The following is a 14,955-nucleotide window of genomic DNA, read 5'->3' on the forward strand; positions in this document are numbered from 1 at the left end:
AATGTGCGACATATGATTTATGAGGGATGATTTCTTCAAAGTGATGTTAGTATTACAATATGACTCCGTGCCAAGTCATACAAAACATTCAGAGTTACTCGTGCAGACAGGAGGTGCCATTTATTTGTGCATTCATTAATTCATTCATTCTTGATTTATTGAACAACACTTTCAGTTACCTGTATTGTAACCCAACAAAGTGAAGTACAGTTATGGTGAGATTTAGAACTATGAAGCATGACGTAATATTTATTTCCTCTGTGTAGTCACTTCTGTGGCCAGAACAGGATGACCTCGTTGGTGAAGTATAGTGTCAGTGAAGAGGCAAGAGGGTCTTAACAAGTCTACTAAGCGGAGCATTTTTTTATCTGGATCATGATGTACAGATTATAAACTAACATAATTCTGTGTGGCATATGATATGTGATATACCAGTTTTATTTTTGCATTCTTCAGACCGTCCAGTGCTACTGTCATCAGTTCAGGCTGGATCAAGGGTTTCCCAGGTTGTATACAGCACTGAATGGCAGGATGATTACTGAATAATGTTGGAAAAGTTGTGGAAAGAAGAGACAGCAGCCTAATTGGAGATACCGTTGCAGTGTTGGTTGGTTGTCAGAATGTCATTCCATGCTGTGAACCTAAGTGATGGATATATTATCATCATATAATTTAATTATTGGACATTCCACACTACATGACTTCTACAGTTGCTGCAACTGAACAAGCTCCAGATTGCTCAGTATCTAAATGTAATTGAGTTTCATAATACTATATTTCAGTATCCTGTTGCATTGAATATTTTAGTGAATGAAATGTGGATTAATGTCATCTAAAAGGCCGCGCCATACCTTAAGCGGTTAGTCGCTGGCTTCGTCTGGTCAAGCGGGATTTGTGGTGGACAAAGTGGCGCTGGGGCGGGTTTTCTCCGAGTACTTCGGTTTCCCCTGCCAATCTTCATTCCACCAAATTCTCCATCATAATCACCCGGGGCAGGCTACAATAGGCCAATCAGTGGCCACCCTGCCAAGTGGACCCAGTTGGACTCCACCCCCCACTAAGCAAATTAAAAAAAAAGTCGTCTAAATGTATATTGAAATTGTTGCATTATAGAAGGAAGGAGACTTCAAGTAGTTGAGTTTCTGCATGAGCTGAAGTTCAATCATAAACTTATTGAAATATGTGAACAAAAAAGAGTGTGGGTTGTCCTCTCTTGTTCCTGGGTGAGGGTATCTTCATGTCCACAGTATCAGTTACATTCACATTTGGTGAAGTTTGGAAATATAATAATAATAAAAAGTTTAAAAAGAATGCTGGAGAAAACCATGACATATACAAGAGGTAAGTAACAGCTGGGAAAGCTTGGTCAGCATAACAACTAGGCTTTGGGCTGGACAACCGAGGAATCGAGAGTTCGATTCCTGGCAGAAGGTAAGAAATTTTCTGTTCTCCACAACTTCCATACCAACTCTGGGGCCCACACTGCCCATACAACCACCTATCAAATGAGTACCAGTTCTGGGGGGGGGTGGGGGAGTGGCTGATGCGTGAAGTTGACCAGTCAGTTCCATTTACTGGCGAGGTTAAGAATGTGTGAGCGATACCCTTGCTTCTCCATACGCCTTCATGGTGTGGTGTTTGGTCAGGCACTGGGATAACTTTACCTTAATTTTACCTTTTGGATACATGTAAATTTAATTTTTCAGTGGTCATGAATATTATTCAAGTACCCGTGGTTCCCATGAGGACTGAAACGCTGCATGTGACAAGCTGCTGAACTACGTATGGGATCATTGCTGTCAACATAATATATCTTCCTGTGCAATTATATCACATATTGTTTGTGATAGGAATTATCTTTAAAGTAAACCGTTCTGCATCCGAACTGGTTACGAAAGCTGTGACAGGAGTATATGGATAAAATGCCAATCAGTTTCTATAAAACGGTGAATAGTATTTGTTGTGTCGTTGCAGTCCGTATTGGCAATCCTGAGTACCATACTCTGACCTGGAGAAAGCAGACGGTCGAAAGAAACGAAGGCGGTTAGTTGTTTTAAGCGGGATCGTCCTGGTTCTCGCGATTCTTTGAGACGTGTGACTTCTTTGAATATAGTATTCATTACACGTGTAACGCAGTTTCGCGTCAAGATATATACAATTATGACAAGTTAAATTTTCGTCGAAAAATAATAATTTGCCTTTTCGTAACGGCATTTTGGTGCAGTTTAAAATTGCAAATATAATATTAAAGTGCGCGCGTGTGAAAGAAGCTGTGCTTTACTTGTGATTCTTCTGTCACCTATCTTCTTTAACTTCCCCTGTTCTACCGACTTGCAGGTTGTAGGTGAGTGACAATATTTACTTTTGATATTTCCACATGTACATGTTGCAAATTTTCTGATTATTATTACCGCCTTTTTTTAGCGAATGCCAGCGGTTTATATCATGCCGTCAGTAGTCTAGCAGTCATATTACAAGGTTAGAGATTTGTCTCCGTGTTCATTTATGATGCTGATGGCCAAACACACGATTCAGTTTTTTTGAACTGTTAAAAGAAAGTGTGCCCAAGATTCTGTTAAATAGTTTACATTTTTGTGTAACACTGTTCATGTCTCTCAGTTATTATTTAAAACGAATTTACAACAGACCTGGAAATGGTCCTACTTGACGAAATGAAACGCACACATGTCGTTTTGTAGAGAACCTTATTTCTGAGAAGAAGAAAAGATAACATTAGTACAAGAAAGGCGGTAAGTAGGTGTCCTTACTAGTCTCTACCGCCATCTGATAACAGCCCGGTCAACCAACACAGGTCGGCTATTATTTGGCGCTAGTAAAATGGGGATAGGAGCTCCAGGTGAATTGGGTTATGACCAGTGACAGCCTTGATGTAATAAACTCACACACATATATTTTCAGTGGTCTGGTGATATCATTTTCTCCCAGTACTTCAGTATCTTGGTCCAATTATCACGCCACGACTGCTGCACGCACACATATGCCGGCATTGAAGATAACTTCTTGCAGTTTGACGTAATGCGTATTCGTAAGAGAAATGCAGTACGTGTATATCCTAGATAATGCGAACTAACCAAAACACTGGTGTGTTCGGGCTAGGGAATCGTTTGGGTTACGGAATTTCAAACAAAAGTCGATTTTATAGCAAAATTGTTTGTTCACAAGTTTTATATATATAATACAGGGTGTCCCAGGAAGAAGGGTCAATATTCTGGGAGGTCATAATATCGGTCATTCCAAGCAGGAAAGTGTATATGTTCCTGTGTCCTATTCCGAAATGTTTCCGGAGGTAGAGCTATTTCACTGTGCAGTACACTGTACAGACGAGCAACACGCCATGTCCTCACACGAGTTGCACGGAGGTAGAGCTGTTTCACTGTACAGTTCCAGAACTCTTGATAAGAAAGAGAGATTACGCACCGGTATTTATTGTTCAAGTGACAAAGTTGGTACAGTTTCGAAAATTCAACCGTCAGCATCAATGCACTTTGCAACTTGTGTGAGGACATGGCGTGTTGCTCCCAGAATGTTGGCCTTTCCTTATGGGACACTCTGTATAGCGTAAAATGGTGGAATGACTGATGAATGATGAACTGAAAAGTATGTATAGCGAAGTCATCGTGCCCTATGCGATGTACCATCCTGGAGTTTGTCTGGAGTGACTGAGGAAACACACGAAATCAGGACAGTCGGTGTTCCGGCCGAGATTCGAACCTAACATCTCTTAGATACAAGTCTGGAGCTTTACTGCCAGACCAAGTAGTTCGGTTTTGTACAACGAACGCTTGAGTTATTATCTAAAAGGCACGGCAGATAGATCACCATCAAAACGTAAGACCATGATTGTACTTAAGAATTTAACTGGTAACTTTAGCCATATCTGTTGCATAGTTTTATTCGTAATAATTTACGTATTTCTTGCGGTTGTTTGGAAGAGGTCAATACAGTCTACAGTAGTGGAAGCTGTATTTGTGGGTCACCTTGTGCCTGCGATTCTTGACCTAGACCAAGCTTGTGCTGCGGCCATGTCATTACTCAGGCTTCCCACTGCGACGGCTCGCGTTCAGTCGCAGTTCAGTTTGCGGGGTATAGGTGTGTAGGTGTGCAGAGTTGTCAGAACTGTACAGCTTCGAGGATTTCTGGTGAATAAAGAGGAACTGGGGCCGGTTTCATCCAAATATGTCTGTTCCACTAGATGCCCCATTTCTCTCATGTAGCATACAGAGCTGTTACAATGGGTCATTTAGTCGCAAGTGCCAATGAATTCAGACTCACTCTATCCTACTAACGAAGAAAAAGATTAGAATGCCATAACACATTCGGACATGCATCTTTGTTTTTCGGGTGTAATGTCCCGTTGCTGACATTAAGTTAGAATTGCAGATGAGTTGGGTTAAATGGGCCCAACAGGAAGGTTTGGAAAAGTTACGGAGCATTGTAAATTTTTCTTGGTAGTTATCAAACTCGTATCATTTTGTGCTTACTCCTGTTGGGGTCTAAGGACACTATGCTACAAGCCGGAAGGCCGCGGGTTCAATTCCCGATGAGGTCATTGGATTTTTTTTTTCAGTTGACCTAATCCTCCAGCCGCATTATGGCCCTGGGGTCGACTCAGCCTCTAACAGAAATGAGTACCAAGAATATTCTTGGAGTATTCTTGGGGGTAAAGGGCGGCCGGCGCTTACGGTTGACAACCTTACCGCCATCTATGAGCCGATTGTCTAGAAAATGTGGAAACCTCAACTTCTCACAACTCTATGGGCCTCCACTTCCTCTCAAAGGGATACCTTTCCTTTTTTTACTTTACTCTAATCCTTCCAGCCGCACTATGGCCCTGGGGTCGACTAAGCCTCTAACAGAAATGAGTACCAAGAATATTCTTGGAGTATTCTTGGGGGTAAAGGGCGGCCGGCGCTTACGGTTGACAACCTTACCGCCATCTATGAGCCGATTGTCTAGAAAATGTGGAAACCTCAACTTCTCACAACTCTATGGGCCTCCACTTCCTCTCAAAGGGATACCTTTCCTTTTTTTACTTTACTCTAATCCTTCCAGCCGCACTATGGCCCTGGGGTCGACTAAGCCTCTAACAGAAATGAGTACCAGGAATCTTCCTGGGGTAAAAGGTGGTCTACCGGCGCGTAAGGCTGACAACCTCACCGCCATCTGAGAGCCGATTGTCTACGAAATGTGGGAGCCTCAACGTCCTGTTACAAGGAAAGCTTTACCTTTTAACGAGTATAAGGTGCTGCGTTTAACTCATTAAAATATTTTAGCTTTTGGCTTGGCAAGCAGGGGATCGGTGTTCGATTTTCGTCAGTAAACTTTTCTGTACTGTACAGCGTCCTGACCTGTTCTGATGTGTGAACAGCCTCCTATCCAGTCCGGTACAGCGGCCGTTGGCATGAAACTGACCACTTCCACAACCAGTGCCGAATTTAAGAATGCATGGCGCTGCGCCACCACCATCCTCCAGTCGTGTGTAAATGGCCCGACACTTAATTTAGTAGAGCGTTACCTTTTGCTTTTTTGCGGCCGTGCAGAAACTGTAATGTTCGTTGTTGCTCAGATCAGTTTAGAAGGGTAAATGGTGAGTGAGCTGATCACCGCGCGCGCTCCTAGCTGCACTGATGTGTTCGTACCCAGCAGCCTTACTACCAGCACGTTGTCTGTGCATAGCGTGCGGTCAAAAGGCATATGTTTTTTAGAGCCGTAACTCGGTAACGGAGTTGAATTTGCCTCGCTCGATTGCTGGGATTGTGGGTTCGAATCCCACTCGAGGCATGGATGTCTGTGTGCATTTATTGTGTGTGTATGTAGCGGCCTTAAGACGAGCTGATTCTTCGTCGACGGGCTCCTACCGACTGTGTATAGCATTAAGAAATTGAAAAAGCTGCCAAGGACAGACAGAAGGGTTGTAGACCCATCCATCTACAACCCTTGTGGACCTCGGCCGGTTTTTCAGTTTCTTAATCATCCGTACACAGTCGCTAGGACTCCTTGGACGCGGGATCAGCCCGTAGTTAGGGCGCTGCCTACACACAGAACAACACACAAAAAATAAACGCGCACAGACATTTGTGCCTCGAGTAGGATTTGAGGCCACGACCCCAATGTTAGAGCGGGAGAAGACGGTTCATACCTTAGACTGCGTGGCCATTGTGATCGGCCTGTAGAGCCATAGACAGACAGAGAGGATGAGTGAACAGCCTGCGTTCTGTCGCACGTTTTATCTGCACTGATTCGCTTGTACGGAGCAGCCTTACTACATGTACGTTGCCTGCGCGTAGAGTTCGGTCAAATGCGGCACAATTTCTGGCGCCATAACTCGGCAACGGAATTGAATTTCACAAATATCCCTCGAGTGTACTGAATTCTGTACGAGTCTGAGCGCGCAGACATACAAGCCCCCGTATTATTAATTAGTTCTGAATTGTGACGGCACAGGGGAACGGCGGTCGCTGTGGAGGTGTAATTACACGTAGTTGGCTCGGTTGAGCGTAGGTCGCACTCAACACAAACCGGAGATTGTATTAAGAATAACTCAGATTGTGGTCTTCTGGATTGTGATATAGAGTGGTCCTGTAAGTAAATGCACACGTTTCGGAGATGATGTCGCCTCCATATTAATGTTCGACTCAGAAGAAGGTAGCAGCATGTTCCAACGAAACGTTGGTTATTCTCTTATGAGACTACAAGGTTTCACGACCCATAAGGCCGTAATGTGAATATTCACAGCCCTGAAATCCTCAAATCATTCAAAGACATGGGATTGGGTACACGGTCTAACCTTCTGCAGTGAGTGAAGTTGAGTTGTTAGCTTCACACTCCGGCAGCTTTACTCCCAAGGAAAGAGCCCCCGGTACCCATTGGATGTCTGGAAGCGTTGGTGATAACTACAATTTTTGTCATCTCCGGGAATCGAAAGCCGTTTTTCTGTCTTACGCGTAGTGAAACCAGTACATTGCAGCACCCTGTACCCATGTTTTACATAAATCCTGCTATATACTGTCACATGTTTATGGTCGTAACCACTTCTGACACCACACTGTCACGTGTCCGGGTTCCCGTGACTAATAATAACGGGTTCTGCATTGGGTGAGTTGATTTATTGACACTTCTTTACAATTAAAACCAGTTATAACAGCTCACAATCAATGGCTGCCTGAGACTCGCTCCATTCCGTACTGGACAGTGAGTGTCGTCTCTTCTGCCGTGACTGACTTGGTTCTGATTTACGAATCGGTCACTTCTTCAGCCTCCGTTGTCCGCTGGTTAATACTCCACAGCCGAACACTCAGCTTCTGAACTCCCTTAGGTATGAACTTTCTTTTATAACTCTGGACGAACAGGAGAGTGATCACTACCACCAACAGTTCATCAGTTACTGCGCCTATTCGTTGCAGCGGGAACGTGCTTACCGAACCGTTGCCCAGCAATGGTCATATTCATCACAATATTATGAACTTTGGCAAGCATAAGTTGTATCGTCGGTATGCATTTTCGGGTTATTATAGCAGCGAACTGTTGAGCGTCACCACTATATATATAAACATAAGTTGCTCACTCCTTGTGTAGCCTCGACACGGACTGCACAGAGAACACCGGTTCCGGCATCTGTTCTATTGTTGCGTTCGGGTCTGTTTGGGGACATTAACTAGAACGGCGTTTGTTTAAGGAGCCACGTGTGTTTGTGTGTGTATACTCAGAAACAGATATGATAGGACTCTTTGGACGGGAGATCGGCCCATCGCAATGCCTGTACAGATACAGGACAACACAAGCACAGAAACGCGGGAATACAAACACATAAACGCATGCCTGAAACAAAATTCGAACCCGCGATTCTAGTGTATGAGCGGTCGGGGGGAGTAAACCTTTCGACAGCCGAGAGCGATGACTCTGTAGGTGGGACTGGCAGGAATTGGAATGTACATACTCGTATATACAGGATGTCCCAGAAGGAAAGTCAATATTCTGGGAGGTCATAGTATCAGTCATTCTAAAGGTTCGGCCACACAGAGCGCTACGTACGCGACGCACGCTACGTACGCTATGTTTGCTATACGAACAGAAAAATATCTCCCTTTATTGCCAATGTGACTGGCCACACAGACTTCCGTACGCTACCTACGCTATGTTCCTTATGTTAGCTGCGTCGCAGAGTGTACACAGCGTACGTAGCGCAGCGCTCTGTGTGGCCGAACCTTAAGCATTAAATTGTATATGTACATGTGTCCTACTCCAAACGGTTTCTGAGATAGAGCTACTTCACTGTGCAGTTCCAAAACTGTTGTTAATAAAGAGATATTACGTACTGTTTCTAACAGCGCACCAACGTCCCCCTAGGTGGGGACGGTACAGCCCGCCCTTGGAACAACTGACGTAGAGCGTCTGTGCGACGGCGTGCATGCTGCAAAGTTGGAAATAGCTTTAGAAACGCAGTTAGAAATACCACAGACATAGAATTGTGAGCAGAATTTAATTCTTCCGTTCTACTAGCAACAGACCGTGGAGGCCCATAGTGTTGTGAGACGTCGAGGCTCCCAAATTTTCTAGAAAATCTGCTCACAGATGGCGGTGAGGTCAGACTCACGCGCCGGCTGCCCACTCTTTACGCCCCAGGAAGATTCCTAATACTATTTCTGTTAGAGGCTGAGTCGACTCCAGGGCCACAGTGCGGCTGGAAAGATCAGGTCAACTGAAAAATAGAAGAACATTCAGTAATAATTGTTTAAGATATGAGGTCGCCCATTGAGATCTGTAGTATGCATGTGCAAACGGGCCAGAATTAGGAAACGGGGTAGCATGCTGGTCGTATAAACAGAATGTTCTTTGCCGCATTCAGTTTTAATCTGCTCTTCATGCAGGGACTCGGATACGCGTAGATCAGTATGTTTAGCAACCAGGCGCAGGGCTGGGCGACGGAAGACTGGAAGATATATTTCCTGAATAGAGAAACAAAAGTAGATTTATTTCTCCGCAACGCCCAGACCGGCTATGAGGCGCACCCAGCCTCGTCTTCAGTGTGTACAAGACCTCTTTCCCCAGGGGTAAAGCGGTTGGATCTTGAAGCTGTATCCACTGCCGAGGTTAAGAGCTTCCCATGCTTCTTCATGTCGTGGTGCTTTAACCTTTTAGAACCAAGTGGTTCTATAAATCCCGCCCGCTTTATCATACCGACACTTTGCATTCTGCCCACAGAGTGGATATCCGCCTGCAATACTGCACAGTTGTTTCACAGGAACATGTTACCTTGAACTTATGGTTCAACGCTGAAGATGGAGGTAGCATATTCTTCCGAAACATCGACATTCGGCTACAAGGCTACGCGGTGTCACAACTCCGGAGATCAGAATCGGAACAATCACCTACGTGAAAGTTTAAGATCTTAGTGTGTATTGTGATATGTATTGTATTGCTAGTGTGGTGGGCCCCTTCTGGCCTATTGTACCAGCCCCATGTGATAGGTGAGGGTGATTGTGGAGCAATTGGTGGAATGAAGATTGGCAGGGGAAACCGAAGTACTCGGAGAAACTTGCCCCAGCGCCACTTTGTCCACCACAAATCCCACTTGACCAGACCCGGGATCGAACCCAGTCTGCCGCGGTGGGAAGCCAGCGACTAACCGCTTGAGCTATGGCGCGGCCCTTGTGATATGTAGACCAATTTCCAAGCAACAGCTGTGTAAACAGGCGACAGTACAACAGCCTTTGCTAGGGAACAGCTCTGTGGACACGTTTTCCCGGCAGCGAAAAAAGAAGCAATAATGGAAGAGATGTGCGGTCCATGCAGGGGTTATATAACGAGGACTAGCTGTTGAGTCAGTTGAGAGTTACAGTTGCGAGAAGTGAGGATCTGGTAATTAAGGTCCTGGGCAGTTCGTTACCCAGAGGAAGGGGAACGTGCTCCGTTGGAACCCGCTAGCAAGCAACGGCTAGAGGAGACTGAAAGGACTTTATGTGTGTTGTAGGTCCTAGTTATTTGTAGTTACGAGTGTAAGTATCCAATAAATCCGATCACCAATCTGTCACGCGTGACAATATGTTCTATTCATGTCAGATAGGCTTCGTATCAGCGCAAGCTGAGAATAGCCAGTACAAATCACGGTAGACATGCTGCAGGCTAGCCGATATTGATTTCCACTCAGTTATCTCGAACAGAAGATATAAGCCAGACGTGATGGGTCCACTGAAGTGTTCGCTTCTGTACCCCATTGTTATTGTCCTTTTGCTATGATAAAGGGATCTTTCAGTCTTCTTCCTGGATCCAGCGAAATCAGTTTCTGCTTCTTGCGAGGGACACCTACGTTGGAAGAGGAGTTCAGTTATGGTTTACTGTGTCTGTAACCATACAGACATCAATTGGCTAGGTCGGTTTAGTGATGCAGCTTAAGGCTAGGAACGCACACAGCGACATCAGTCGCACGACGTCCGTACGGTTCATGTCGCATCAAGTAGTAGAATATAAAGTGTAGGCTTAGCTTTCATACGTGACGACATGCAACATCTATCGCACGACAGTTGGAGAGCAAAGAAATGTATTTGGTCGCTCTAGTGTGACAAGGAGGTCGTACGGAAAAAAAATCGTACGACATTTTTCCGTACGACCGATGTCGCTGTGTGTGTTCCAGCCCTTAGACATGTATTCCGGAAGTATTCCGTTCGAATCTGTGTCGAACTACGCAGTATCAGGTTTTCCAGGCCCTATACCCTGACACTGGACATGGAGCAGGCCTAGTTCTGTCCAGGCACAATTCTCGCAGCCTTCCATCTGTTTCTCTGCCTCGAAGTTTTTTTTGGAAAGGTCCTATGAAGATCATTCTGTATACAGTTATTGTCTGTCTTCAGAGCTTGGCCTATCATAGCCTCCAGTGATTCTCTGTCCTAAAACAGGGCTAGTTGTTTTCCTTAATGTTTTATTTAACGATGTCAGTAGCTCAGGGTGTTTAGTGTCGTGTGATAAGATGATTAGTGAATGATGAAATGTAAGGAATTAGAAAGAAAGCGATAATGGCCTAATTTGAAGTACTATCCAGGAATTTGGCTGGAGGAAGTGAAAACCACCAGAAAACGCAAGCAGAATACCCCGATGTCTCGACTGAGATGTGAACTGGGTACTTCCTATGTCCTAATCGAACCAACTTTTTTAGTTATAGGGCTAGCTGACCTGTCCAAATCCCGAAGTTTTTTTCCTGCATAATGTCTTTTATTGGCCGCGTCATCCTGCAGGGACAAGCGGCTGAAGGGGCAACACTTCTATGCTGTAAGCAGGAGATGCCTCGTCCAAATTCCGTCCACAGCACCAACAGCTACGAATGTCGTAGTCTTTTTTTCAGTCCCTCCAGACGAATGCCTTTCACGTGTGTGACAGACTGTAGACGGTGTTTGGTTTGGTAATTGGATTTATTGAACACTTACAGACCCTAACTACAAGTAACCATGGAGCTATCGCTAATTCAAACACTCAGCAATTCACTACAGTACATATCGAGTCTTATAAATCTGCTGTCTTCACCAGTCTTTATCTGGTGGCGGCTTCCAACAGCGGACGTTCCCCTTCCTCTGGGTTCCCGAACTGTTCCCGGCCTCAGCTACCAGCATCTCACAGCAGTAGCTCACAACGACTGAACCGCAGCGGACCTCTGACTCATTCACCAACAAACTCGCTCCACTGTACTCAAAGTCAAAGTCACATTGCGACTGACTTGTCAGTCAGTAAGTCTTGGTGTCGAGCCCCACCTGGGGCTCATGACCAAATATTTATTACTGTTTGACAGTTACAGTCTTGCTTTTATGGGGCGCAATCTGTAACGATAGGTCGGGTCTATCTTTTGTACATGCTGCTGGCCCTTGCCAGCACAGTCTCTCGGGCCCGAGTCTCTTGGGACTCGCGACCATATTTTGCTGTCTTAAATTTGAGACTTCCCTTTTCGTCGCCTCCTACGACCCGCAAGGTCACGGTGGAGGTATTCGACCCCACCTCCACACAGGGTCCACTGTACTCAGTTGACTGTTCTGCGTATAACATCTAGACAAGGACCACATAGAAAACTCCGTTCCTTTGTTGCTGTATCCATTGTTGCGTGCGCATCCATGGCGCGCACCGCGCAGAAAACATCACTTTCCTGCCAGTCAATTGGCGCATGTTAGGAATCTGTTGACCCAGTAACGGGCGTGCTTTACAGAGTCATTACGTAACAACGGGTCTGCATGCTACATTATCATGTATTGGGCTACTATCGCTTCCTTCCTTATCCGTTCCAATTAATTATTCGCAGTTCGCATAAGGCTAAATGATTCGATTTATAGTGTTGTTAACTAAATTAGAGCAGAAATAAGCACTTCATTCCGATTGCGTTCAGATATTTTCCTGCTGATATTAAACATGACTTGCGGACCACAGTGACCGGCCACGCAGTCTAAGGCATGAACTGTCTTCGCCCACTCGAACACTGGAATCGTGGGTTCGAATTCTACTTGAAGCATGGATGTCCGTGCGTCTATTCTGTGTTTGTGCTCTCCTGTGTGCAGATAGCGGCCTTGCGAGGGCTGATCCCCCTGCAAGGAGTCATACCGACTGTGTAAAAAGATCAGGAGACTGAAAAGCGGCCAAGAGCCAACAAAGCTCTGCAAAGCCATAGATAGATCATACTTGAGTTCAGATTACTTGAGCAGCGCAGTCGGTATATACGCGCATGTTGTATTTCAGCGTTTGGAGTGTGGAACACGTAGCTTCGTCTGCGTCACAACTATCTCTGGTACAATTCCACGATACATGGCTCTATAGCAACGAATGGCAATCGTTGTGTTTACATTTCAAATTGCTGTTGCATCCGAACTTACAGAACAATAATACTGTCCACCTGTTATAATTGATTTATTATCCAGCGCTCTAAATCAGTCAGCAATTACACAAGAGTAAGTGCGGTGTTTACATGTCGTCTTTTTGGCCCAGTTTTGACGTCTATCAACTTAATTGCCCCAAAATCGCGTTTCATCCTATCAAGCAGTAGATCAGTGTTTATTCAAAATTATAGAGAATGGCGCCGATCAGGGTGGCCGCGAAATGTTTTCTGAATTTTATCCACGTCGGATTGTTTTCTTTTCCTTGCTTTAGTATTGTACCGACCGAGCGACCGTTGCTTATCGGCGAAGTTAGTGCTCGCTTTAGCGAATAGAGGGTGTCGCGTGGTCAGGGCAACGGATCCCCACGGCCGTTAATCTCGGTTTTATAGACCGCAGCCGCCATTTCCGTGAAATAGCTCCTCAGTTATTCTCTCGAGGCTGAGTGGACCCCGTTCCAGACTCACTACTTCTCAGAAAATCTTGCAGCGCCGGGAATCGAACCCTGGACCTCTAGATTTGTAGCCATGCTAACTACAGGCCACGGAGTTTGTGTTAGTATTGTGTTTTATTTTCAACCTGTTTATTTCCTTTTTTTCTTCTGAAAGAAGTCGCATTCGAACATATGATCTCTAGGGGCTTGACACCAAAGCAAACTGATTGGCGGTAAAACGCTAGTCGTAATGTAACTGTGACTATGGTTTGACTTGAGCTTAGTGAGTTGATAGTCAGGCGGTGAAAGGAGACTAGGCAGTTGAAGTGAAATGGCCGCGGGTTAGTTGTAAGAGCGCTGAAATCCCAGCTGTGAAGAGAAGAGTTTATGTGATGCACTATTTGCAGGGTGTCTTTCAGTGAGACTGTTAGAGCTTCTGTGTTAAAATCTGTTGCCAGGAAATGGCTAATGGAGTCTATAATAATCTGAGGACACGCGTTTGTGTGTGTGAGTGATATGTTAGGCGTAGTCACGAGTTGTGAGTGTACAAGTTGTCAACTGATCCAAACCCCGTCTATATTCACTCATACACGTGACAATGTTATTTAACATAATATTTCCGTTGCCGCCTGTCAGTTTAACCCCGCCATGCATGGAATCCTCTTACCGCGGGGCGAACCTGAATGTTCTTGAAATATTGGCATGCAACGTTTTGCAGACACACTATTTCCCCCCACACATTTATCATACATAATCTGCAGAATGTGCCGTAAATGTATATGTTCAATAAGTACTGGTTCATGAATGAGTTATGCCCAGTGGCGTAACTCATATACTGTTTTTCGTTCACTTAGGTATCGTTTTAATTCTTGTATTGGGGTTTTACTCAGGTGTGTCTGGTGCAGTTAGGACGGTGTATCTTTTCAGTCTATGTGTAGTTTCGCTATTGTCCAGTAGGTTCAGTGCGAGTTCATTAGTGTGGTTTTCTCATTTTCTTAAGTATTTGGTATTCTACTGAGCCCTGTGTCCATATGTAGATCTTCATGGATCCTTTGGTTGTTTACGTACCAAGGTGCGTTCAGAATGGATCAGAGAGGCTTGGAACTGGAGTATGTGTACATCTCACTTCACTTCATTTCGGATTGTTGCTTGAATTTGGAAATGTAATTTTATCGAGGTTCAAATAACCGTAGCTTCTGCCGCAATAGCCGCTCTTGTGTACGGAATCTTGGTTTATAAGGAGGCCTACATGTAGCTCGGAGGGCGCCGGAACCCGGCTGTAGCCCTGCGCTTAGTGAGAACAGTCGGCGAACACTTTAACACTTCGTATGAGTCCTTCGAAAATTGAACGCATAATTGGATGATTGTCTCTCTCTCTCTCTCTCCCCCCCCTCCCCCCTCCATCTCTCTGGGTGATTATCTTCGAACTGATCTGTGAACTTCAATGCAACTTGATACTGGAATTGGGAGGGGAATTTGTTACGTCGGTTTGGTTTTGATTCATGTCTGTTCAGTATAAGTTCTATGAAGAATGCCGTTTTCTGAATTGTGGCATCGTGTAGATATTGTGTTAACCGACGTTTCGGAGGAACATATCGCCTCCATCTTCAAGATATAAGAAACCCGTGAACGAGGAACCAGAGTGAGCGGGTGGCGGCA

General features: G+C 45.0%; 1 protein-coding gene across 2 annotated transcripts in view; it reads left to right on the top strand.

The window, feature by feature from the left end:
• The first annotated feature begins 2,034 nt into the window (after nt 1-2,034).
• The window catches only part of LOC111862707, a 268,559-nt gene continuing 255,638 nt past the window's right edge, over nt 2,035-14,955 (top strand). For both annotated transcript variants that reach the window (XM_033750765.1, XM_023848323.2), the window contains exon 1: nt 2,035-2,344. The gene's annotated coding sequence lies outside the window, so the exon portion shown is untranslated. The remainder of the gene's footprint in view (nt 2,345-14,955) is intronic.

Source organism: Cryptotermes secundus, unplaced genomic scaffold (genome assembly GCF_002891405.2).
Source record: "Cryptotermes secundus unplaced genomic scaffold, Csec_1.0 scaffold5, whole genome shotgun sequence".
Classification (NCBI taxonomy): domain Eukaryota; kingdom Metazoa; phylum Arthropoda; class Insecta; order Blattodea; family Kalotermitidae; genus Cryptotermes; species Cryptotermes secundus.